We start from the raw sequence: 23,850 nt of genomic DNA, 5'->3' as shown, positions 1-23,850 counted from the left end.
TCACCGAAAAATTGTTTCCTGCAGTGACGTCTTTCGTGCTTGGCTCTCCTACCTTTGCTAACGTGATGCACATAGCGCAGAAGCCGATGCTGCATTCACTTACACTCGGATATCTGAGCGTCACCGTGAAAACATAATCGGACATTTGATATTTGATTGAATTTTATTGTTTTGCCTTTGGGGTGGCACCTGGGGTGGCCAGTCTGGTTGGGGGGGTGGCCTGTGCCCCCCCAGGCCACCCCGCTGGACACGCCATTGATACCAGCTACTCCAATTTCAGTAACCCTACAAACGTCACTGCTGTTTAGTTTTCTGCTTTCATTTGTGTCGGAAGTGAAGCAGAGCTGTACGTTTTAATTTTTCAGAAATCCCTCAATCAGTAAATGGTATATTATTTAATCATAACAATTTTTGGGGAGGCTTCCCATACCACTAGAGGGAGCCCATATAGCACCAGTGGTACCCATACCACAGTTTGAGAACCACTGGTTTACAGGATTATAAAGCAAACGCATGCTCTAAAAACTTTTGAACAGTCAAACAATGTCATATTGCTCACACAGTAAAGCAAACAAAAGACTTGCACCTAATAACACCCTGAATATCAGTTCCACATGTGTCCCTGTCAGCAACAGAGCGTTATTAGCAGCGGCGGTCCTAGCCTGTTTGGCACCCTGGCCAAACACTCCCTTGATCCCTTTACCCCTAGTCCTAAAGTGTATATTTATTGTCTTACTCTTCTTATATTTATTGTTTGTTTACTTGCACTGCTGTAACTAGAGCCTTGACGTCTCTGCTCTCGCGCTCACTTTTCTCATATAGAATTTAGAAAAAAAAACATTGGTGCAAATTTTAAGTCTGTATCATAATGTCTGGTGTTTTCGTTTTATTTTGCGAGTTGGTTATTAGATGCTGCTCCAGCCAGTCAGAGAATAGGTTGAAAACAGGAGTTAATAAATTCTGCAGTCCACTACAAATGGCACTGAACAAAAATTAAACAGTTAAATCTCTCTATATATGGCACCATTTTAAAGCCTGGGATAGTCTTTTGACAGTAGAATAGGATTCATATATATTGCATACATTTTGTATGATATAGAGGTATTAAGGTAATAGTGAAGCAGTCAGTCCCAGAGCATATTCTAAATACTGCTCTTGTGGAAGTGGAAGGTATTCTAAATGCCAAAATCTTGCATACATATCATTTGACATAGCTAATCTCGATCCCATTACACCCAGCATCCCTCTCACGGAGCGATGGGATTCTTCATTACCTCCAGCTTTCTATAATTCCAGCAATCTACCAGGAAAGAGAAAATGGCGGCAGCTGAGTTTTCTCAGATAACACCTGGGCTGCCTTAATTTGCTATTAACTACTGTAGGGTTTCTGGTGTTTATAAGAAGATGACCCTGGTGTCAACATAACAGAAACTTCATTGCTGATTGCACCACACAGATACATGTGACCATTACATTGCTTCCCTGCTGATTATTTTTTATTTAATTAAGTATCCACTAGGTAGCGTAGTTTTTCACACAAGACACAACACTCTTGTGAATATCACACCTACCATGTTTATGGAGCGGCCGAAGTAGAGAACAGATGGAAAGGAAGTCACAATGGAACAGGCCTCAATTTCCGGGAGCCCTCTGGCCTATGGGTACTATAGCAAACACTTTCACTGGACCAGATTGAGTGATCCAGACTGCTGCAGTAAAGGCCAAAGATAAAACCTATGTCCAAGTAGTTCTAATGCCCAGCGCAGGAATAACGACATTACAAGTAACAAGCGTTACTTTTTTCACTAACCAGTAATCTAACTAATTACTACTTCTATCATTCCAATGCTGTTACCATTACTAAGAAGAAAATGCAGTGCAGTCACGTTACCGTTTTAACTGCGTGCGCTTCCACAGACGGCAATCACTTTCTGGCACAACACCTGGAGCTAGGGGGCAAATTAGTCGCACGAGTGCTGTTTGACTGAGGAAGAATAAAGTAGTCGTGGTAAGCCAAGCACATGACCACTTTAAGATGACAAAGCAACAAGGTGATATATACCAGTTTTTAAATTGTGCTAATAGGCCACGTAAAACCAGAGTCATGACAAACAATATACACGGTGTTTTCCTGAATAGTTTTGTTACGTTTCGCACTGTCTAAGGACAGCGTTAGCAAGCACTCTCTGCTTGTGACCAAAAAAACCAAAAAACAAAACAAACACCTGCTGTCAGGCCAGCAATCAGGCTTTGATGTTCTCATTTATAGTGAACAGAAATTATTTTTTTTGGAGTGGCACAAATAATTTCTGTAGCATCTTATTTAATGCAGAACACCTGATTGTTATGTAAATAGTTTGAAGTGGTTATTAAAAAAATAGGGTAAAAAGTAAATGGCTGCAAATAACTTTGTTGTTTGCAAAACTTGAGCAGAAGATTTTAAAATTGACAATTTATATTCGCATTTAAAGTTATGAAATATGACTTAATAAACATGTTTGTGGTTGTTACAGTAAAAAATATAACTTTTTCTGATCGGATTTTATGTTTTTTGCCTGATTTTAGATCAGCTGTGTTAATACAGTATGTCAAAATGAAATCATAACTGTAAATTCAGACATGTGAGGTTGTGTTGAAAAAAATGATACCAAACAAAGAGTTTGGTATCAGTAAAGAGTTTTTAAAGGTGAAATATAGAGGTAAAATCAACAGTAGTTTGAAATGGCCATTTATACCCTGGACCCGAGAGTTTTTTTTTTTTTTAAGCAACGCAATAGTTACTTTTCAAATAATTAAATACTTTTAGAATCTTGTAACTTAGTTACTAACTCAGTGACTTTTTTGAAGAAGTAACTAGTAACTATAAATAATTACTTTTTCAAAGTAACTTACCAACACTGCTAATGCCTAAATAAATTTAAATAACATGAAAGAAATTTGGGGGCAGCTGTGTTGGGAAGCATACCACTGACACCTTGTGGTGAAGAGGTTAATTACAGTCACAGGACTGGTGTCTTCCAGCTACAGCAGCCAGCTTAACTAGTGATTCCGAGGCTTGCCATGAATTGGACATGTCCTTCTGTGTCTTTATGAAGCTGTGAGTAGTAATAGATTTATTGCCTGTCAGGATCTTTGTGTTGATAGTTTATTCCAAGTCCTATAATTTGTGTTGAGCTGTTTTCGAGGCTAACTATCTTTACATTCTGTTACGTCCCCTGGCTAGTCTAGGGTGTTTGAAGGGACGAACATAAAGGTAAATAGTGAAGGAGGAGCCAAGATGGTAACTTATTTATTATTAAGGTTTATTTAATGCTAGTGATGACATTTTGGTACAGACTGAGAGTTAACTTCAGGGAGAGCCAAGGCCAACATAACAAACAAAACATCCCTGATGTGAAAATAAAAGAAACTTACCTAACTCCAAAGAAAACAAAATATACAACCTATAACCATAACCTACCTAACAACACATAAACAGGAGAAAACAGGGTGTCAAAACAAAAGGCAGCTCTCCCCTACAGGCAGTCTGAACATGAAAACTAAAATGCACATACAAGTCACAAAGGCATGCAAGCCTGCACAGGTATGGCACTCAAAATAGCCAAAGGGCCCAGAAACACAGCTTCACAGGCCTTAAGTAGTGCTCTGCTGATTAACAATCTGCTAATTAGCTGGACTCTGAGCAGCATCCAATCAGGACAGAGGAGGTGGAGCCTAGACAAAACAAAGAGTTAGTAGGAAGTAGTAACATCCTCCTGGGGGATGTAACAATTCCATGTGGTGGGTCGCATTAATATGCTAGTCTAGATAGTCTAATGAATGTTCTTGAGTTACCTGATGAGTCTGTCTGAATGTGTTAATTTGTTCACATTTACCAGTTCATTGTTCAACAAGGGTTATGCAAACTATATATACATTAATGATTTTTGGGAGAATCAAAATTGCTTAACTAACATGTGCTACTGTTTTCTCTATTAACAGACCACACACATACAGACATGTGTATACACCCCATGTCTACTTCTCCCTGCTGCACCATTTCTATGAATTTGGTGTGTACAATTTAATGGGAATCCCTCTTTTAGACCCTGTTTCTCCAACAGGAGTCTAAGTCCACATTGTCTCCACCTCACCCAGCTGCATTTATTGCTACAGTTTGAATTTACTCTAGAAGAGATAACATCCCGAGCGGGTGGATTAACAACAGAACAAAGGATTGCAGATTTAATGTAATCACGACCTTAGACACAGAATGAGTCAAACCTCATATCCATGTCATAAGTTATGTCATCTAGCGCAGTATAGATTACAAATAAATGTGAGAAAACATTTTTCATCCTCAATTGAGCAACTTTTGCATGTTCTCCCCTCTTTGCATGTGGTTCTCCCCGGGTACTCTGGCTTCCTCTCACAGTCCAAAGACATGCAGTTTGTGGGGGTAGGTCAATTGCCCACAGGTGTGAATGTGAGTGCGAATGGTTGTCTCTGTCTATGGCTACATCCACACTAGCCCACACTGGTACATACCGTGGCTGGACAAAGCTGGACTGAAAGACAGCACGGAGGCACTAATCATGGCAGCACAGGAACAAGCACTGAGCACAAGATCCATAGAGGCTCGGGTCTATCACACCAGGCAAGACCCCAGGTGCAGGCTGTGTAAAGATGCCCCAGAGACAATCCAGCACATAACAGCAGGCATACATGGAACGCCATAACCAAGTGGCCGGCATAGTGTACAGGAACATCTGTGCCGAGTATAACCTGGAAGTCCCGAGGTCAAAATGGGAGATGCCCCCTAGGGTGATGGAGAATGACCGAGCTAAGATCCTGTGGGACTTCCAGATACAGACGGACAAAATGGTGGTGGCTAACGAACCGGACATAGTGGTGGTAGACAAACAGAAGAAGACGGCCGTAGTGATCGATGTAGCGGTTCCGAATGACAGCAATATCAGGAAGAAGGAACACGAGAAGCTGGAGAAATACCAAGGGCTCAGAGAAGAGCTCGAGAGGATGTGGAGGGTGAAGGTGATGGTGGTCCGCGTGGTAATCGGAGCACTAGGTGCGGTGACTCCCAACCTAGGCGAGTGGCTCCAGCAGATCCCGGGAATAACATCGGAGATCTCTGTCCAGAAGAGCGCAGTCCTGGGAACAGCTAAGATACTGCGCAGGACCCTCAAGCTCCCAGGCCTCTGGTAGAGGACCCGAGCTTGAAGGATAAACCGCCCGCAGGGGCGTGCTGGGTGTTTTTAAAAAAAAAAAAAAAAAAATATATATATATATATATATATATATATATATATATGACACTAATATTTTTGCCCATAAGAAAAACGTCTTGAACAAATATATTTGTTCAAGACGTTTTTCTTATGGGCAAAAATATTAAAATCATGATGAACAGGGGTGGTGATTCCTATGGCTTTCTGTATATAATTTGGAATTTTGTACAAATGTAGGCCAATAATAAATACATGATATCATTTCATTCATTTCAAAGGTTTATTTGCATGACGCACAAACAGACACAACTGAAAGGTACAAATGTGTTGTGCATGAAACGAATTCAAACGTGCTGCAGATGTGTGTCGCAAGTTCATTTATTTAACCTCATTTATTTTTAGTTAGGTAAACTCTAAAAATAACAGATCGCTGGTGCTTAGAATACAGTTGAATAACTATTATAAAACTGATGATATATTTCTGTCCAGTTTGCAGTCTTCATAATGAACATGCTGTTGCAAACTCTGCTCCTCTCGGTGAAAATGCGCCTTCTCTTTTCTCTTTGTATAAAAACATTTTAAAAGTCAGTTTAATCTCAAAATTCACTGTTAAATCCAAAACTCATCAGATAAAGAAAAGTGAATGGTTCAGTCTAACACATGTGCCAGTGAACCATTAAACTTCAGTAAAACTATGCAGTTCTGAAACGTAACTTTAACCTCAGCCAAACCGATTTGCTCAGTTGTAAATAAAACAGCGAAGTAAACGTGACCCGACAGACAAAACCTGAGTGAATGAAGTCCAGCGTTTAACCACTGAGAGCTAAAACTCAGGTGAGGTTTCAAAGCTGTGTGCCGGTGATTGGACATCAGCCGCTGATAAAGCGGTTCGCCTAAAGTTCTCTGCAGGGAAACAAGCTCCAGCAGCTCTGCCCTCGGGGGAAAAATACTATATTTACTTATCTTGTGCAGAAAAATGCGCCGACATTGCGTTATATCGAGCACTGGCTGCCCAGTTAAACTGTGACTATCACCAGGTAACGTGGGCGTGTTTCTTGAATTAGCAGCAGGTGTTAAACAGCTGACAGATGAGGAGGAGGATGCATGCAGGTAAACTGAGGGTCTGTTGAGCTGATCGCTGGTGTCGTGAGGAAAATGTCAGCTCGTTCTTTATGTTACAGAAGCACAGAGACACAAGGCCAGGTGGGAAGAGACGACCGTTTGGTAAAAATGAGAATCTGCGAATGCAACATGTGGAATACGGACAGTGGAATATGTAAAGGAACCGGTTAACGATAACTTTTGCAAACATGTTCTATGTTGACAACCTGACCAGACATGTGAAGATTACGCCATGACATTCTCGCCTAAAACACTATTTAAAGTGTAGTTGGTGACAGAAAAACGGGGTATTTTAAAACTTTACAATACCACCATTGCTGCCTGTGATTTGAAATGCATTCTGGGCTGCCCCAAGTCCACACAAGCAATCGATTATCTAGGATTGACCTGTCTTGACTTACTTTGCACAGCAACCAATCAAATGCTAGAGAAGCTGCAGTGGCCAAGAACCCCGCCCACTTAGTTTGATGGGTGAGGCTGACCATGCTGGGCTGACAGATAAAATAATTTCAAGTTGAGACATGAAGGGCACAAAAGTGCCATAATTAATTAAATAAATAAATCATTAACTAATTAATTTAAACGGTCAATAATTATTTAAATGTGTCAATTAATTAATTAAATGTGTCGTAAATATTTATTTAATTAATTATTGACACATTTAATTAATTATTTAATGGTGTATTTAATTAATTTCATTATGGCAGTCCTGGCGTTCCATAAATACTAGCAACACTTATACTTATGAAATAGAGTACCACGTTACAATAAGACAATGTTGTTATTTACTCTGTAAACACTGTAAATCATTCAAAACTATTAATTATGCATTAATTAAGGTTGAGAAAGAGGAAATCCTGACCAGTTTCTTGCCAAATCTGTTAAGATATATATTTCATCAAGAATTGCTATATTAAACATTTTAGACACTTGCAAACATTTTTAGCATATAATATAGCACTTTGTCGATGCATTACAAATATCCACAGTTATCAAAGGAAGCCTTGTTGTAAAGTGTAAAACATGTCACTATTTATTATACCTAGACCTAAATTACAATCAGTGCTCAAAATAACATGTAATTACCGTCAAAAATGGTAATGTATTATAACAGTAACACATGTAAAATTAAATGCGTTGTTAAGAACACCAAATAGCCCCCCCTTCCAAAAAAAAGTTCATGCCAACATGCAATGGCAAGACATTCAGGTTCAGACTGGAAACATCTTTTGTATATTCTTGAATAAGCATCCCTGTGGTTCATCAGGTTGTCGTAATTCGTCAACCAAGACAAGATAACCATTCAAGAACCATGAGATGTTCCTCCAACAACATCTCAGTATGATTGTCAGTCTATGGACATGTCCTTTCTTGGTCATCCAAGCTCTTTCGATATCTTGTCTATGACTGCCAGATTGAGGACCTACAAACCACCTGCTGTGATTTACCTTGTAATGTCTGTACCCCATGTCAGTCAAAACATTCTTGTAGGCTCTCCACTCATCACTGATAATAGCACTGTTGGTGGAATACCTGTTTTCTTAGATTTAATTTCCTTTTGGGATTAAAGTAACTACTAAAAGTTTTAATTTAATTATTTGAATTCTGACTCAAATATTAAAATAATTATAGTAATTAATTACTATAATTAGTATATATTTATCCACTGATTGTACTGATTTGTGACAAGAACAATGTAGTTACTACACTGAAAACAAATTTCTTACTTGTAATGTTTAAGGCTTCCATGTTCAGATCTGGATTGTTTCAAAAAATAAAAATCTGGTCTGAGAGTTTACCAACCTTTCCCTGATGACGGAGACAGCTCATTTAGACTGTAGTTGTGTGACTTCTAACCCCCTTGCTACCATCGACTTAGCACACATGGGATTGGCCAGGAGGGTTTTTTTGCCTTTAAAATTGTATTGCAGTGTTAAAAAAAAAAAAAAAAAAAAAAAAAAAAAAAAAAATGCACAGTAATAGGTAATTACTGCCAAGTACTGAAACTTGATGCTGCATTGGACAAAAGCACTCACTTGTTACACTATTTTTTGATGACTGTTATAGCCTTAAATCATCATCAGAATTGAGATGCATCATTCCAGTTGTAGAATGACAGGCTATGACAAGAGAGGGAGGTTAAGTAGTGAAATTGGGGGAGCCATTCCATCTTCAGTGTCAAAACTTTCCTCATCCCCAGAGTGAGGCATCTCTGTAGTAGCCATCGAAGCAGAAGCATCACCTCACTTTGGAAGAGAAAGTCGGGCTGAACTTAAGTGATCACTCAGGTGGTGACGCACAGAACAGCATCCACATTTTCCATTGGGTAAAATTTGTTTGTTAGCTTAATGGCTTTGGCAGATGGCGTGAGCATCTGGTATGTCCCTTCCTACCCTTTACCAGGACCCACCTCTTCCACTTGCAGGGTATAGAGCAGACTTGGGACTTTGGCTTTCCCCTGAGGACAGGTCACATCTCATCAGCCAGAGCCAGGGGATTGGCTGAGATGACTGGCTCTCCTCCAGAAGTTGCCAAACTGAACCGGGGGACAGTGCTATCGCAGTGAGCACTTGGGAACGAGCACTGAGTAGAAAGGCAGCTGCTGATGTTGCCAAGGCAGGAGACGTGTAGGAAAGCCAGGTGCTTTCTTGTGTGGTTGCATAGATGAAAACTCCACTCTTTCCACTAGTACCTAATGCTTGTCACAGTTTTCAGGGTTTTCTATTAGGTTTTAATACCTGGTAGCAGGTACTTTCTTGGTACCTACTCTACCTAGAATCCAAGTAATCCAAGACAATCCAAAATGTGATGTCAAAAGATTGCATGCCATTGACTGGCTTGTCAGTGGCATCACTGAGTTATGAAACCATGACGAAAATCACAAAAAACAAAACCGTCATTTTTGAAACCCAGCAACGAGGGAATTGGCTGCACAAAAAACAAAAACACTGTGGTCCCTGATTCTTACAAGAAGAATCAAAAAACAGAACAGCAAGTATATCATTTTAATTTCTCTGTAGTCCGAATCCTCATGTCATTTCAATACAGATTTGTAAGTTCTGACAGTAGTTAACTTTTGAGTTTAGAAACTTACAAAAAACTTGACTAAAGCAGAAAGGATTTTACTCAAAAATGTTGACGTCAGTCAGGCTTATTGCTGTTAGGTGATGACTTTGAACTGGGCAGGGATTAGAGCAGAAAGGTGAGAGCTCAAAGGAGGACATACCAGTTTTTGAAGAGTTGAGCAGGAAGAAGATGAAGGCACCCACCACACAAACGAAACAAGATATGAGTTTGGAATAATTTGTATTTTATTAATTTTTTAATTATTGTTTGATTGCTTACTAAAACAGAATAATTGTTTGGCATTACAATGTATAGCAAAGAAACTTTTCAGCTGAACACAGAATACACATGGGTTTGTGCAAAATGAATACATGTAGAGTACATAATCAGCTAAAATTCAATTTCTTTAACTGCTGATTTATATTATTAATGAAATATTTGCTAAAAGTCCATTAAACTGTACCTCTCATTGCTTTATCAGTTTAATTTCAATCCTGCTGAAATTGTGTTGAAACTGTTTTCAACATGAAAATGTTATAACTGAAAACATTCTTGAGCTGAAAAATTTTCTCAGCAAATCTTTGTTCCAGTTATGACTTCATACCCTAGGATCCAGATAGACTGGGTAATTAATATCCCCAGTACTGTAACTTGAGACAGATTCATCAAGATCAGGTAGTCCATCAAATTTACATATGATCTCAGTGTCTCTGATGACGGGGAAAAGAATAAAACCATCTGGAAGATGACAGCTCTCTTAAACCGACTGCAACAAGGCTGCCTCAATCAGTCGAACCACAGAAGGCCTGTGTTGATGAGCAGGTTGCTGCCTTTGACTGCAGTTTGTGTCAAGGAAACAAATTCTCACAACTTCAGAGCCATAGCTCATACCGCTCATCCATAATAAATTTTGGGTGTTGTAATTTTGTCTTTGCTCAGGCTTCTCAAAAGTTAGTATATCCTTTTCTGAGCTCACACCAATGTTCCCTCAAATTTTTCAGGTGTGTGAGCGAACTCACAGACCCCCTGAGCGAACCCTTGGACCACTGTGAGCGACATTAGATGTGTACAATGTGGTCACGACAGCATCGCATCCATCGAAGTTACATGGTTTATAAAAAGAGCCAAATTACAGCATTTACATTTCTGTTAGAATACCTTTAATTAAAAGCTTTAGCCCATTTACAGAGAAAATTACAAAAATCTTTTTTTAATGACCTGTGCACTATGTCAACGCTATTGGAAGTATGAATATTTGACTTTAACTATGGCAAATCATGAACTGCCAACCAAATCAAGCCTATTATAAACTCCAATTTTGAAACTTAATATTTTTATTATAAAGCTCTGACTTGTGTTATGATGAGTATGAGCCAGTCTGTGAAGCTCCTGGTCCTCCTGTCCTACTGTAATATACTTATATATCTATATTATTGCTAATATATATTGTAATATATCTATATCACTAAAGCACTTCTGGATGGATGCAAACTGCATTTCGTTGCCCTGTACCTGTGCATGTGCAATGACAATAAAGTTGAATTCTATTCTATTCTATTCTACTGCGGTCTGGGAGACAGTCCTACTGTCCTGTAACTCTTTGTCTGCAAAATACAGTATATAATGACACAATTATTTGCATTTCTAATACTCATAAACTGGTGACAGTATTTAATGATCAATATCCATGAATGAAAACTCAATAAATGACACCAGATGAGTAGTAAACTTATCAAGAGCTTAAATTTCACCTTATTTTTCCCGTCTGTCCTTCTCACGTCTCCAGTGGTTGTACACGTCGTCCAGGTTGATGGCCTCGTCTGCTTGCAGCTTTGACTTTATGCGCATCAGCTGTTCCCAATGGTCCACCACAAGATGATTTCTGGATGCCGTTTTGATATGATTCATTAAACTAAAGCCTCTTTTGCAATCTGCACTGGATGCTTGAAATGTAGCACAAATACCCACAAGCTGTGAGATGTGTTTTAGCTCTTCACATTTTAGCGTTGCAGCCACCATATCTGAGAATGTGCTGATTGACCCATGTTTAAGTTTGTGCCTCATTATGTACTTGAAATCAGAATATTCACTGTTTATGACCTCCACTTCTTTGCCAGCGTGGCAATGTCTCCTGCTCCATACTCAAAGCTGATGTCTGAGTTCAATGCCTCAATGTCAAATGCAGACCACTCCTTTAATTCATCCTCTGGAAAACGAGCATCCAAGTGATCACAAAGCTTACGAATAACACGAATAATCTCACTGGTATTCTTGCTATGGACAGATGAGGCCCTCATCGACTCTATGACACGGTCACTCCACTTAACATCCTTTTCCTCTGTCAAGTATTGGGAATGCAACTTCTCAATCTTTGCTCTTGCCAAGCAGTGCCCTTCCATCACAGTCAGGTTGCATCTTTGAAAAGAAAGACACAGGTGTGCCAGCTCACCCAAAACATCTCCCAGAGCGGTGAGAGTAACCTTGAAGTTTGAATCGGTTAGCTTTTTGTAACAGTAATTTGCCACTGGATCTCTGTTTTCACTGGATTCTCTCTTGCAGTATTCTTCCAGCACAGTGTAGTTCCTCAGAACAGCATTCACAGCTTGCTGACGCGACAGCCATCGCACTTCACTCAGAGGCCTGAATGACAGTGCAGCCTCATCAAGAACCTTTGCTAGGTCTTCCAATTTTCCCCTCTTTACAGTGGATCTAGAGAAAGTGGAGTAAACTGTTCTAAGAAGAGTTTCCACATCACGCATCAAAGGTACATCTTTCCACGCATCATCAATGCCCAAGTCCTCTCTATGGGCTACACAGTGTTGTTCAGTTAAGTGTGGTATTTTCTGCTTTAATAAAGCTGCAACTCCGTTGTGCTTTCCTAGCAGTACTGAGGCACCATCGGAGGTCAGCATCACCATTCTCTGCATGTTTAGTTCATGCTTGGTGTAAAACTGAGTTATTGCCTGCACAATATCCTGAGCCGTGCATGCGGTCAGCTGGATGATGCCACCAAACACAGTTTTATGGTTGACGTTATTTTCCTCCCTGTATTTAATATACAGGACTAGCATTTTGTGCACTGTTATGTCTGTGCTCTCATCTATGATCAGGGTGTGCCAAGGTGCATTTTTAACTTCACACATTGTCTCATTCTGCACTACTTCATTAATTGAATTCACAAACTCAAAAGGCATAATTTTTGTTTCGCCAGCTTTCTGGTATACTCGCCTCTGTCAGTGTGCCCCAGGGTGGCTGTGGCTACAATGTAGCTTGCCATCACCTGTGTGTGAATGGGTGGATGACTGGATATGTAAAGCGCTTTGGGGTCCTTAGGGACTAGTAAAGCGCTATATAAATACAGGCCATTTACCATTTACCATTTTACTCACATCAACGACGTTGATTAGCTGCGTATATACGAATGTGAATCGCATCATTGGCTGGACTATGGGATAAGGTGGCATCATTGAAATCCCATACGGGAGCAGCCAGTCACTTACTGACTAACACTGCAAAACAGAATCGTTAAAGTATTCATTTTAATTTCAATTCAGGTTAGATTTATTTTTTCTGTGCGCAATGCAGATTTTCTGTGCGCAGAGACCATGCCAGCAGTGCGCAATTGTGCACGTACGCAGCTTAGAGGGAACATTGGCTCACACCTTCCTGTTTTACTGTCTGGCCTTCCTTCACTTCATCCTCTGTCCTGCTTTAATGACAATCATCTGTCGTATAATGCATGATCACTGTTAATGTAATGGGTGATACCACCTAACAACCCAACTGTAGGTCACTCCTACTGCAGGTATAGAGAATGTAGTTTAGTCAAAAAGTTTGACTGTGTAAAGTTACTTGTTAAAACAATGTTTTAGTGATTATGAAGTTTCCTTCATGTAATTGTTTCAATGTTCATAAAATAAAAACAAATGTTACCAGAAATACACACAAAAATTATGTTATAAAGTCTTGATGCATTCTCAATCATCATTATATTACTGTATTGACAAGTTGTGAACTTTTTTTCTTCATTTCATAATAATTTAATAAGTTACTGATATAAATTAAGCTGTAATTAAGATGTAACAAGATGAAAGGAGGGCTTTCAAGAGACACAACAAATGCACATACTGCCATTTTACTGCCAGTTAGAAATATATGTTTGTTTTCTGATGGATTAGATGAGAACATTGGTCTGTAAGTCTAAAGCCATCAACATGTTAAAAAGCTGTAGTTTTAATTTGGGTTTGTGCAAATACAGTTCATTTACTTATCTAATTTTGAAGCAGGGATGACATGAAAAAGTATTCGACCCGTCCTCGACCCACAAGAAAATTTAATGTTTTTAAATCCTGTGCTGACAACTAAAGGTGACTAGTAAGTGAGAAATTTTTCGTAACACTCAAGAAAAATGTAAGAATATTTAAGTCCTTTTTGATTGTGTAGTTGTGATGTGCTGATGGCTAACATTTCTGAGATAAAAAAAAAAAAAAATTGTGCTCCTGTCTTTTTAAGGACAAGGGTAATTCTGCAAATGAACAGTTTAACAGTAAAAACTGACATTTCAGTAACAGCGAAACCAAATGTGGACTGGGGAAGCTTTCAGTTCCTTAAAAGAAAACAGTTTTGTTTTACATTGACTTTATATTGACATATTTGCCGGAGCTTATACAGGCCAAGGAATTAAACCTTGGTATAGGTTTTAAATAATGGTTATCATCAAGTCTGTGTATGAAAATAATTATTTGATGGAACAGTAAAATCAAAATAAATCAAATTCAAATTTTATTTGTTACATAATCAATTAATAATAATAATAATAATAATAATAATAATAATAATAATCAAATAATAATAATAATGTCAAATAATAATACAAGTTCAGTTTTATTCAAATGCATCATTAACTTTAAAACAAATTCACAAAAGAGACAATTTAAATATTGAAAATAGAGCTTTACAAAAGCAGCAGCAAAACAAGGACTCAGATTTCTGAGTTAATTACGGCCCTATGAAGCTTGAACCTTTTGGTTGTTTGACATTGCAAGTTTAGTGTATTGAGTCATAAACAGCTGAACTAATTGTAAGCTATGTAAATGATTTAATTCAGTTTACAATGGCTTCATATTCAGTTTCTTTTTTAAGACGCTTAAAAAAAATCTGTCATCAAAGGAGGAATGGAGAAGTGGTCTGAGGAAAAAGACAACCCCCTCTCATAAGAACTGCTTACAAACTTAACAGAAACTAAAAGAAAAGAGCAAAATTGTATGTGACCATCTCAAAATGCATCTCCTTATGCTGACCATTGGGGTTGTGCTGTTCCCTAAATGTAAGTAAATTTTAATTAAATCTTTAACAAAAACACCTTTCTTTAAAATAAATAAATACATAGTCGTTAAAGAAATCAAGACCAGGCAGCATCACTTCCTCTTTCCCTTACAACACAGCGTGGTATTTTGTGTAACTTTATATGTGTAGCTCAATTAATTTCAACCTAATTTCATTTACTTATGTCATACTGCAACCTGCATGCGTTTTATTAGAGCACACCGGCTCTGTAAGCCACCTGTAAATTGTATTTACAGAGGGCTATTCATTTGTTGTGTCACTAGCAGTGTGACCTGAGGTTCTTCAGTTCTTAACCAGCGTGCAAAAGTTTTGGTTAGCACCTCGTTTAGCACCCACATGTAATTAATGTATGTAATTAATGTAGCTTGTTTGTAGTTTTGCAGGAAGAGAAGGCCATTCAATTTGGATAAATGACCTCCCCACATATTAGAACTGTGTGCAGGTCACTTTGAGCAGAGAATCTTATCACAATATCTTTCCATTCATTTCACAACAGCGTGTTCAAAGGTTAGCTGTTAGCAGAGATGGGTCTTCCAGCAGAATCTGCATGAATACTGAAGATACTTATTATCTAGATAGAGGAATAATCAGAAGTGGACTCTGGTGTATACTCCGCCGCATAACAGGAAGCATTCTTTCAAAATAAAATCACAACAGATGACAATGAGGGCTATTAACTAGCTCAACATTAGCTGCTCAAGCTGCCTGTTGCGGATGTGCAACATTGCACCTCTGTGACCAGTTAAACTCTTCTTGCCGAGAATGACGGGGGGGTGGGTAGGACGCATCAAGTGTGGCGTTTAACAACAAACATCGTCAGCTGTCATCTAACAGACAACTTTTGTTTTACACATTCCGATTCCACAGTGGGAGTATTTGTCAAGTTCATAATCGCCTTTATTGCTGTTACACCCATAAATGTCTCTGTAATACGCTGTAAGTCCGCTGTCCAGCTCAGTGTTGCTCTGATTAAAGCTTAATCATCTCAGGGAGATGATTGAACTTCATCTCCCTGATCAGATGATCCGAGGCACTGTATATATTTATTTATTTATTTATTTATTTATTTATTTATTTATTTTATTTTTAATTTTTTTTATTTTTTTGTTTGCTCATTTTAGGAGATACCCCCTCTTGTGGTGCAATGGAGGAATAACTACTCTTTAAGTAGTGTGTCTGTTTGGAGACTGGGACACACATTATTTTGAAACTACTAAAGAAATTAAAATATTTGAACAACCAGAGCATTTAACATAATATGTTATTATAATGAAATTTCAATTATGGAGAGGTGTCTTATTTTTTGTCACAATCACACATTTCTTGCCCTTACACTTGCTAATGTCCTAAAGGAGTTATTTTATTATAAACTTTTACACACCCCATATTTTCTACATCACACATGCTGGTGGTCAAGGTGCTTAGCTAGCAAAAACGTTATTTAGCATTAGCAAAATCTGTTATTTAAATTCAATTTAATTCAATTCATTTATATATAGCGCCACAACAACAGTGACCTCAAGGCAGCTTATTTCTACAACAATAAAGACAAACTACAACAACCAAACGACCACCTTTGAGCAAGCACTTGGTGACAGTTGTAAAAACAACTCCCTTTGAACAGGAAGACCCTTAGGCAGAACCAGGCTCAGGCAAGGCTTCCATCTGAGTTATCTGACAGGTTTGGGGTCAAGGGAGAAACACAGGACATTGACACACTGTGGAAGAGAGCCAGAAATGAACAATGAGTAATGATTAAATATAGAATGGTGCATAAACACATTGTGAGTAAATAAGAAATACTAAGAAATAGGCCTATTGCAGTATAACTAAGGGAGGATTTAGGACCTCTGATCCAATCTCAACTATATGCTTTAGCAAAAAGGAAAATTTTGTTCCTCAATCTTAAACGCAGATAGTGTATTTGTCTTTTGAATCAAAACTAGGAACTGTTTCAACAAAACAAAAGTCCTAAAAACCTAAGGCTTCCTCCCGTTGTAACACAACACAAACGACAATTAAAACAGCAGTCTGAGAGCAAGGCGACCTTTAGTAAAAGATGGGGGCTAATTATTCAAGACATTGTATGTGATGAGAAAAATTTCAAATTCAATTTTGGATTTAACAAGGGGCTAATCAAGAAAAGCCAGTATGAGAGAAGGCTTTTCATGGAGTTTTTAAGACAACCTGAAACTAATGAATTACCAGCTGAAAAAGCCAAAGAGTAATAAATGATGAATTTATGACAAGACAACTAGTTTCTCAGCTTCACTCTGAGACAAGATGTTTCTAGTTTTGCACAAATGACATGGATTGCAAATCACTGAAGTTTGCTAGCAGCCGTGTTTCACAAAGTGCAGATTGTTACTGATTTGGATTCTGATAGGTAGGGCTGGATCAGATGACCATCAACGATCCCTTAGTTATGTAGGCTTAGACTATAGGATGTTCCATGAAGCACTTCTTCAGTGGCATCTTTTCACTCTCTGCATTTTTATACCACTGTTGCATTTAATCATCAGCAATAATTACATTTTGGATCTCCATTTTTTTCTTGTTTGCCTCTCTTTGTGCTCTCTTTTATTTCCTCTCTCCCCCATCTGCTTGCTGTGTTTTTTCCCAGATGTTGTTAAAACACATATACTTTAGACCTATTTTCAAATACTTGTCAAATTGTTATTGTCTAAAATTAGCCTGAATGTTTAAGAATATGTTCATGCTTTGTACAAATGTTGAAAGAAACACTGATTTAACTTCACTTTATTTTTTCATATCTTGTGTTTTGTCAGCCTGTGCACTGAAATGTTATGATTGCATAGGGGAATCCTCTGAAAACTGCAATAAGACAACAGAATGTTCTTTCAGTACTCAGTGTGCTTCAATCAGACAGATTACATATGCAGGTATAGTATTTTATAGTTCTTGTTTTAATCAGCTTTGCACTAGCCCAATTTACAATGGCTACACTTTGGCTGCAGGTAGTTCAAAAGTTGATGTCACAGTGAAAACTTGTGCTGGATTTTGTGATGAGGGCTCTTTCAGCACTGGAGTCGGCAGGAACTTTTTCACCACCAAGTGTTGCAGTTCTGACCTTTGCAACACAGAAATCTCTGGTAACTTTCATTGTGTTTCTCAGTATTTGGATGTTATTGTTTGAACTGGCATTGTTCCATGAGCAAAAAGTGTCCAAAATGAATAAGAGATGAGTCCCTGTATTTTGTATATTAGTAATATTTGCTGTTAAACCTGTTAACGAGCTGGGAAAAACCTACTTGATGAATTAACTTTGAAAAAGGAATTAAGGCTTCAACTCATAATCCAATTTCCATAATCTTTCTTCTCTAATTATTACATTTACTTTTATATTTCACAGTTGGCAATATCCTCTCTCTGAATGGAAAAAAGTGTTTCTACTGTGATCAACAAAATTGCAAAAAAACACATCACTGCTACAAAGATGAGGACTTCTGCTTCTCAGCAACAGGTAACAGGTTTCTTTATCCTTTGTTCATAAGAATATTCAGAGATTCCTCTGTTAAAAAGTGCAGTGTACTAAAAATCTTTTAATTTCCTCAGTGAATTCAGAAGGGGCACAGGCAACTGCAAAGGGCTGCATCTCCAAGTTTTTTTGCCAAAAACCAAAAACTGTATTTGAGAAAGGATTCATTCGAGAACTTAACTGCTGCCAGGGTGACTTCTGCAACAGCACCAGCAGTACAAGTGCAAGTTTTCTGCTCTTGGTGGCATTGCTAATCTCTGCTAATCTGTTGTCTTAATATTTTTTCTCATGTTCAAACTGCTTCCAGCCGTTTCTCCAGAACCCAAAGATGATTTAAAGTTTAGTGCGAAAAATGACTAAATATATTTAATATTTGTGTCCTTCGTCAAAATGTTCCAAATCCATCAATCCATCCATCCATTCGCTTCCGCTTATCCTTTTCAGGGTCGCGGGGGGTGCTGGAGCCTATCCCAGCTGTCATAGGGCGAGAGGCGGGGTACGCCCTGGACAGGTCGCCAGTCTGTCGCAGGGCCAACACACAGGGACAGACAACCATTCACACTCACATTTACTCGCACATTCACACCTAGTGACAATTTGGATTATCCAATTAACCTATCCCCACAAGCTGCATGTCTTTGGACGGTGGGAGGAAGCCGGAGTACCCGGAGGGAACCCACGCAAACACGGGGAGAACATGCAAACTCCACACAGAAAGACCCTGGCCTGATGTTGGAATTGAACTCAGGACCTTCTTGCTGTGAGGCAACAGTGCTAACCACCGTGCTGCCCCCACCGTGCTGCCCTGTTCCAAATCTGTTTTTTTTTTTTTTAATATTACCTGTAAATGTTCTCTTGTAACAAATTGCCTTTTATGATTGCCAATGTAAAACACTGATGCAATTAATAAATTACTTTAAAGTTATATTTCATTTATGTATAACTATAAAATAAAATGCGGCTGATTCATACACATCCCTTCAATAAGATCTTGATATGAAGACAAATCTTAAATACGGCTTAAAGTCTACAGTGCTATTGCAGCTGCTCCATAACCAACACCTGCGGCAGGCTAAACATGGGGTACTAAAGATGTACACCAAGAAAAATCGAATGAACTAAACTGCTGAATATTCAATTTATTCAGGTATAACACTGTCCTAACAACAAATCATTACATGGGATCCATAAAGCTAAAAAAAAAAAAAGCTCTGCGACTCTTATTGCTGTATTTCATGTATTGTAAAGACAGTTTGGAATAGTGCTAGGAAAATAAATTAATCACTATTAAAAATCACCAATTGCATTATTCTAAAGTACCAGATTTTGTGCATTTCACATTTAAGACTTAATAATCTTGCAAATAAAGCAATTTGTGGAAAATCAATTTTCAAAAGTGTCTATATATAGCAACAAAAAGATATTAAATAAATTGTCTGAAAAATAAGTGAACAAAGGTATGATTCAGTTAGCTTTTTTTCCCACCTTCCACCTTCACTGTTGCTGTATTTCTTTTGACGTTTTTCATTTAAACTGTGGAAGTTTCTTTTTGGGAACTGAGTTCTTCTCCTAGGATCGAGGATAAGTGCTCTAGGTTTGCAAGGTGTATTGAGGACATTGACACTGCTTGTTGTTCAGTTTACTTCTTTGGTCCAGTTAGAGCTGGCAGGCATCCTTTTGAGCTCCAATTGGACCAAACTGTACCACTGCTACCTGAAAGTCTGATGGGGCCACTGATTGTCTACTGGGGATGGCAAAGACTCATTTAGCTGTCTTGGCACATCTTATGCCAACCAGCCTCCTTTAGAAAAGTTACTATTTATAACACTAACTATGTTTAATTAAATGTAATCTTTATTGCTACATGAAGACAGTGTGCTTCAGGAGGAGAGAGGTTAGATGAACATCCATGAATTTGTGTTGTCAGTGTATATGTGTGTTAGAGGGAGAAAGAGTAATGAAGAGGAAAGTACAGAAAGAGCTTTTAAAACATGTGTAAGACGGAGTAGCAATAGTAATAGCGCAAACACAATAATAAGAGAAAAATATCAACATGCAAGCACTCCACTGTAGGCAATTCATAATTCATACTTTTTTATATTATTACTCCAGGTCTCATTACACTAATTAGAACTTAGGTTTTACTAAAGCACGTGTCACACATCGACTGCAGGTCTGAACTCTTCTAGACATTTCTCAGTGAGGCTGTGTGCAAGAACTGTTTCACTGCCTCTGACCATAAGCATGCCTTTAATCTGCCGCCTCCCTTGTACAAAGTCTGGGAAAAAGTCTTCCAATAGCAAGAACATATCTAAATCTTATAATTGACATCTTAGTAAATTGGTCCTATGTGTGTATTTGAGAGTGAGTAAATAAACATTAATAGGTGCCAAACTCACAATCCTCTCCATATATGCAGAGGCAATTTTATTTTCATTCCCAAAATGTTCTTCAAGAAGATATTTGGCTGTGGAATAGCCCTGCTCAGGAGGTAAATGCTGACAACTATGCACCAAGTCTTTAGGCTGCCCCCTAGTGAACTGCTCTAAAAAATGCAAACAGTTGCTCCAGTTATCAGTTTTAGCTTCCACTCCATTTTCAAAGGCATTCATAAATGATCTGTACTGTAAAGGGGCTCCATCAAACATAGGGATGTTTCTGGCTGGGAGGACAGAAGATAAATTTTGTTTTACAAGCAAAGTAGTGATGTCATTTTGTTTTTGCATAATATTGACAATCTCCTTCGTGCAATTCTCAGTCAAAGTAGGAGACTGAGGCTGTGTTTGCTGCGTCACTTGAGCTGAATCATCCACCTGATGTTGGTTTTGACTTTGTCTAGGTATGATTACTTGTGATTCAGAATGCAGAATTTGTACCAGAGTAATCTCTTTCTGCCGGAACAAATGTATCAGCACAAGGATTTAAACTAGGCGCTTCTTGTACGTGCCCTCTTTTAAAATAAGAGTTCATTCCATCAGAACGCTCAGAGCTACAAACTGAGTTTATTTTTAAGACATGAAGCTTTGCATTGGTTGCTGCCAGCTCTGTTTCCAAGGATAATTTCTTCTTTTCTTTTCTCAGTTTCTCCTTTTCTTTTCTCAGTTTTTCCTCTTGCGCTTCAATAGAATATTTTTTCTTTAATGCAGCGAGTCGCTCCATGAGCGCTGCCTTGTCAGCCGCAGCTTTAATGCGTGCGGAAGATGTTGATGAAATTCAACTTTGCTGTGACAATGTTTTCGAAGGTGGCTTTACACTTGAGATATTAGAGACACTGTCTTCAGGATTTATTTCATCCAAACTTTCAACAGCTTGATCATTAAGAACAGTATTGCTTTGTTCAGTATACGGCTCGCCTGTTTCCTGCAACCAAATCTTTACTTTGTCCATAAAAACAGAGAATGCTGTCACCTTAGACTGATAATGTGCGGTTTGCCTTTTCACTTCATCTTATGGCAGTGGCAAACTTAAAAAAGGATTCTTGCAAAGCGTTTGCATCTTGATAGCATTTAATAAACTTCCCAAATTCAGAAGACACGTCCTTAACGTTCATGTGAGGTCATTAAAGCGGAAATTTTCCCCATATACTTTGATGCTTTCTTACACATTGAACTCCGCTTTTCTTGGCATGTCTTTATATACCAATCCAAACCTTTTGGTGTAAATTTGATGCTTCTTTTCTCTGCTTGCATCTGAGTGTCATCCTCTTGTTTACTCTTAATATCCGACATTTTTATTGTCCTCTTGGATTATTTCAAACATTATAAAGATGCACAGCACACTGAGAATCCATAGCATAGAGCACAAACATGACATCCATTTACCTGCTGATTGCAGCGAACAAACATTTCCACAGAGGGCGTTGGCATGTTTCAATTAGCGATCCAATTATGCACCAATTTAGTACATCAAAACTCAGTTCATCAGTCTTTGTAGTGAAATAATGTCTTTAAACTCCAATAGCTTCACCGTTTTCCTTTACGGCTTAAACAATATTATCACTCACCAGTTTTGATGAACGAGTGACATGTTGATCCAGGCCTCAACATCAAATCTGTTGGGAGTACTCACAGACGATCCAGTAACTTTTATTCGAGTTCGACGGTGATCCTTGAAATCCATATATCCAACATATCCATTAATGAAGGATTATTCCTTTGTCCACGGGTTGTTTTTTTTTTACTTTATGTAGTGGCAATTCCTTTTGTTTGACAAACCAAACATCCCACAATTAAAAGTCCACAAGCCACTGCTGCACTGAGATAATATTTCGTACGCAGGCAAAAGAAGTCCACTGTCCAAACTTGAAAGTTGCATTTTTATGGTTTATTTATCCAGTTTGGCAATAACAAGATCCATTTTTTTGTTACTTCTTGCTGCTTCTCCTGCTCTGGTAAAAAAAAACAAAAAAAACCCATAGGCCCACCCCAGTGCATGCTGGTCCTATACCAGTCTCTCTCTTTATAGAAACAAAATGGCCCTACAGCTCTTACTGACTAATTTAACAAAGTAACATCAAACAAACATTGAAACAAAATACAACAAATAAACTTGTAAATAAATCCCAAAATATAAGTAAACTAACAACAAACTTTAACTAATTTCAAAATAATAAAAAATAAGAACAAATAGCTCCAACACTAATAATTAAATATAGTGTGGCATATAAACATAAAGTGAGTGAAAAAAGGTCAACGAAAAAGAAGTCCTATTGGCCTATTGCAGCTTAATTAGGGAAGGATTCAGGGTCACCTAATCCCACCCTAACAATATGCTTTATTAAAATGGAAACTTTTAAGACTAATCTTAAAAGAAGGGAGAAGGTGTCTCCTGAATCCAGACTGGGAGCTGATTCCACAAAAGAGGGGCCTAAAAGCTAAGACTCTGGCTCTCACAAGTATGCCCGCAGTCTAAAAGCAAAGTGCTCTATTGGGGTTATACGGTACTATGAGGTTTTTCAGATAAGATGGGGCCTAATTCTTCAAGACCGTGTATGGCATACAAAGGAGTTTAAGTTTAATTCTGGAATTAACAGGGAGGCTTTTGAGGGAGCCTGTTTGCAATGAATTACAGTACTTCAGTCTAACAGTAAAATATGCATGAACTAGTTTTTCATTATCTGAGACAGAGTGTTTCTAATTTAAGAGATATTAGATAAATACAATAAAGCTGTCCTACAAATTTTTTAAAATTTCTACATTGAAGGAAATATCTGCTTCAAAAACAACTCCAAGGTTCCTCACAGTGTTACTGAACGTCAACGTAATGCCATCCAGATTAAGCATCTGATTAGATACAATATTTCTATGATTTTTAGGGCCGTGTTCAATAGCCTCAGTTTTATCTGAATTTCAATGCAGGTGGTTAGAGGCCATATAGGTCTTTAGGACATTTCTGCAGTTTTACTTAAGAAAAAGAAGGAGAAACAACTTTAAGAGTAAAAAATTGTACAATCTAAATCCAACAGTACCTGGGCTTCCTCTCATGTTGCCATGCCATGTGATCCTCTTCTTTTCTATTAAGAGTACAATCAACAGGATATTTCCAATTAAAGATTTATATCAGGTTTAGAAATTAAGGCTTACTTTGTTTTCT

General features: G+C 38.1%; 1 pseudogene; it reads right to left on the bottom strand.

The window, feature by feature from the left end:
• Positions 1-11,165: 11,165 nt before the first annotated feature.
• On the bottom strand, positions 11,166-15,547 carry LOC147318496 (zinc finger protein 862-like; annotated as a pseudogene).
• Between the last annotated feature and the right edge of the window lie 8,303 nt (positions 15,548-23,850).

The sequence above is a fragment of the Aulonocara sp. 'chitande type north' Nkhata Bay genome, linkage group LG11 (assembly GCF_057382095.1).
Source record: "Aulonocara sp. 'chitande type north' Nkhata Bay isolate Kocher_YH1m ecotype deep benthic linkage group LG11, A_spYH_male_GT1.1, whole genome shotgun sequence".
Classification (NCBI taxonomy): domain Eukaryota; kingdom Metazoa; phylum Chordata; class Actinopteri; order Cichliformes; family Cichlidae; genus Aulonocara; species Aulonocara sp. 'chitande type north' Nkhata Bay.
Note: the sequence above shows the minus strand (reverse complement) of the source record. Positions and strands in the feature narration are given on the sequence as shown.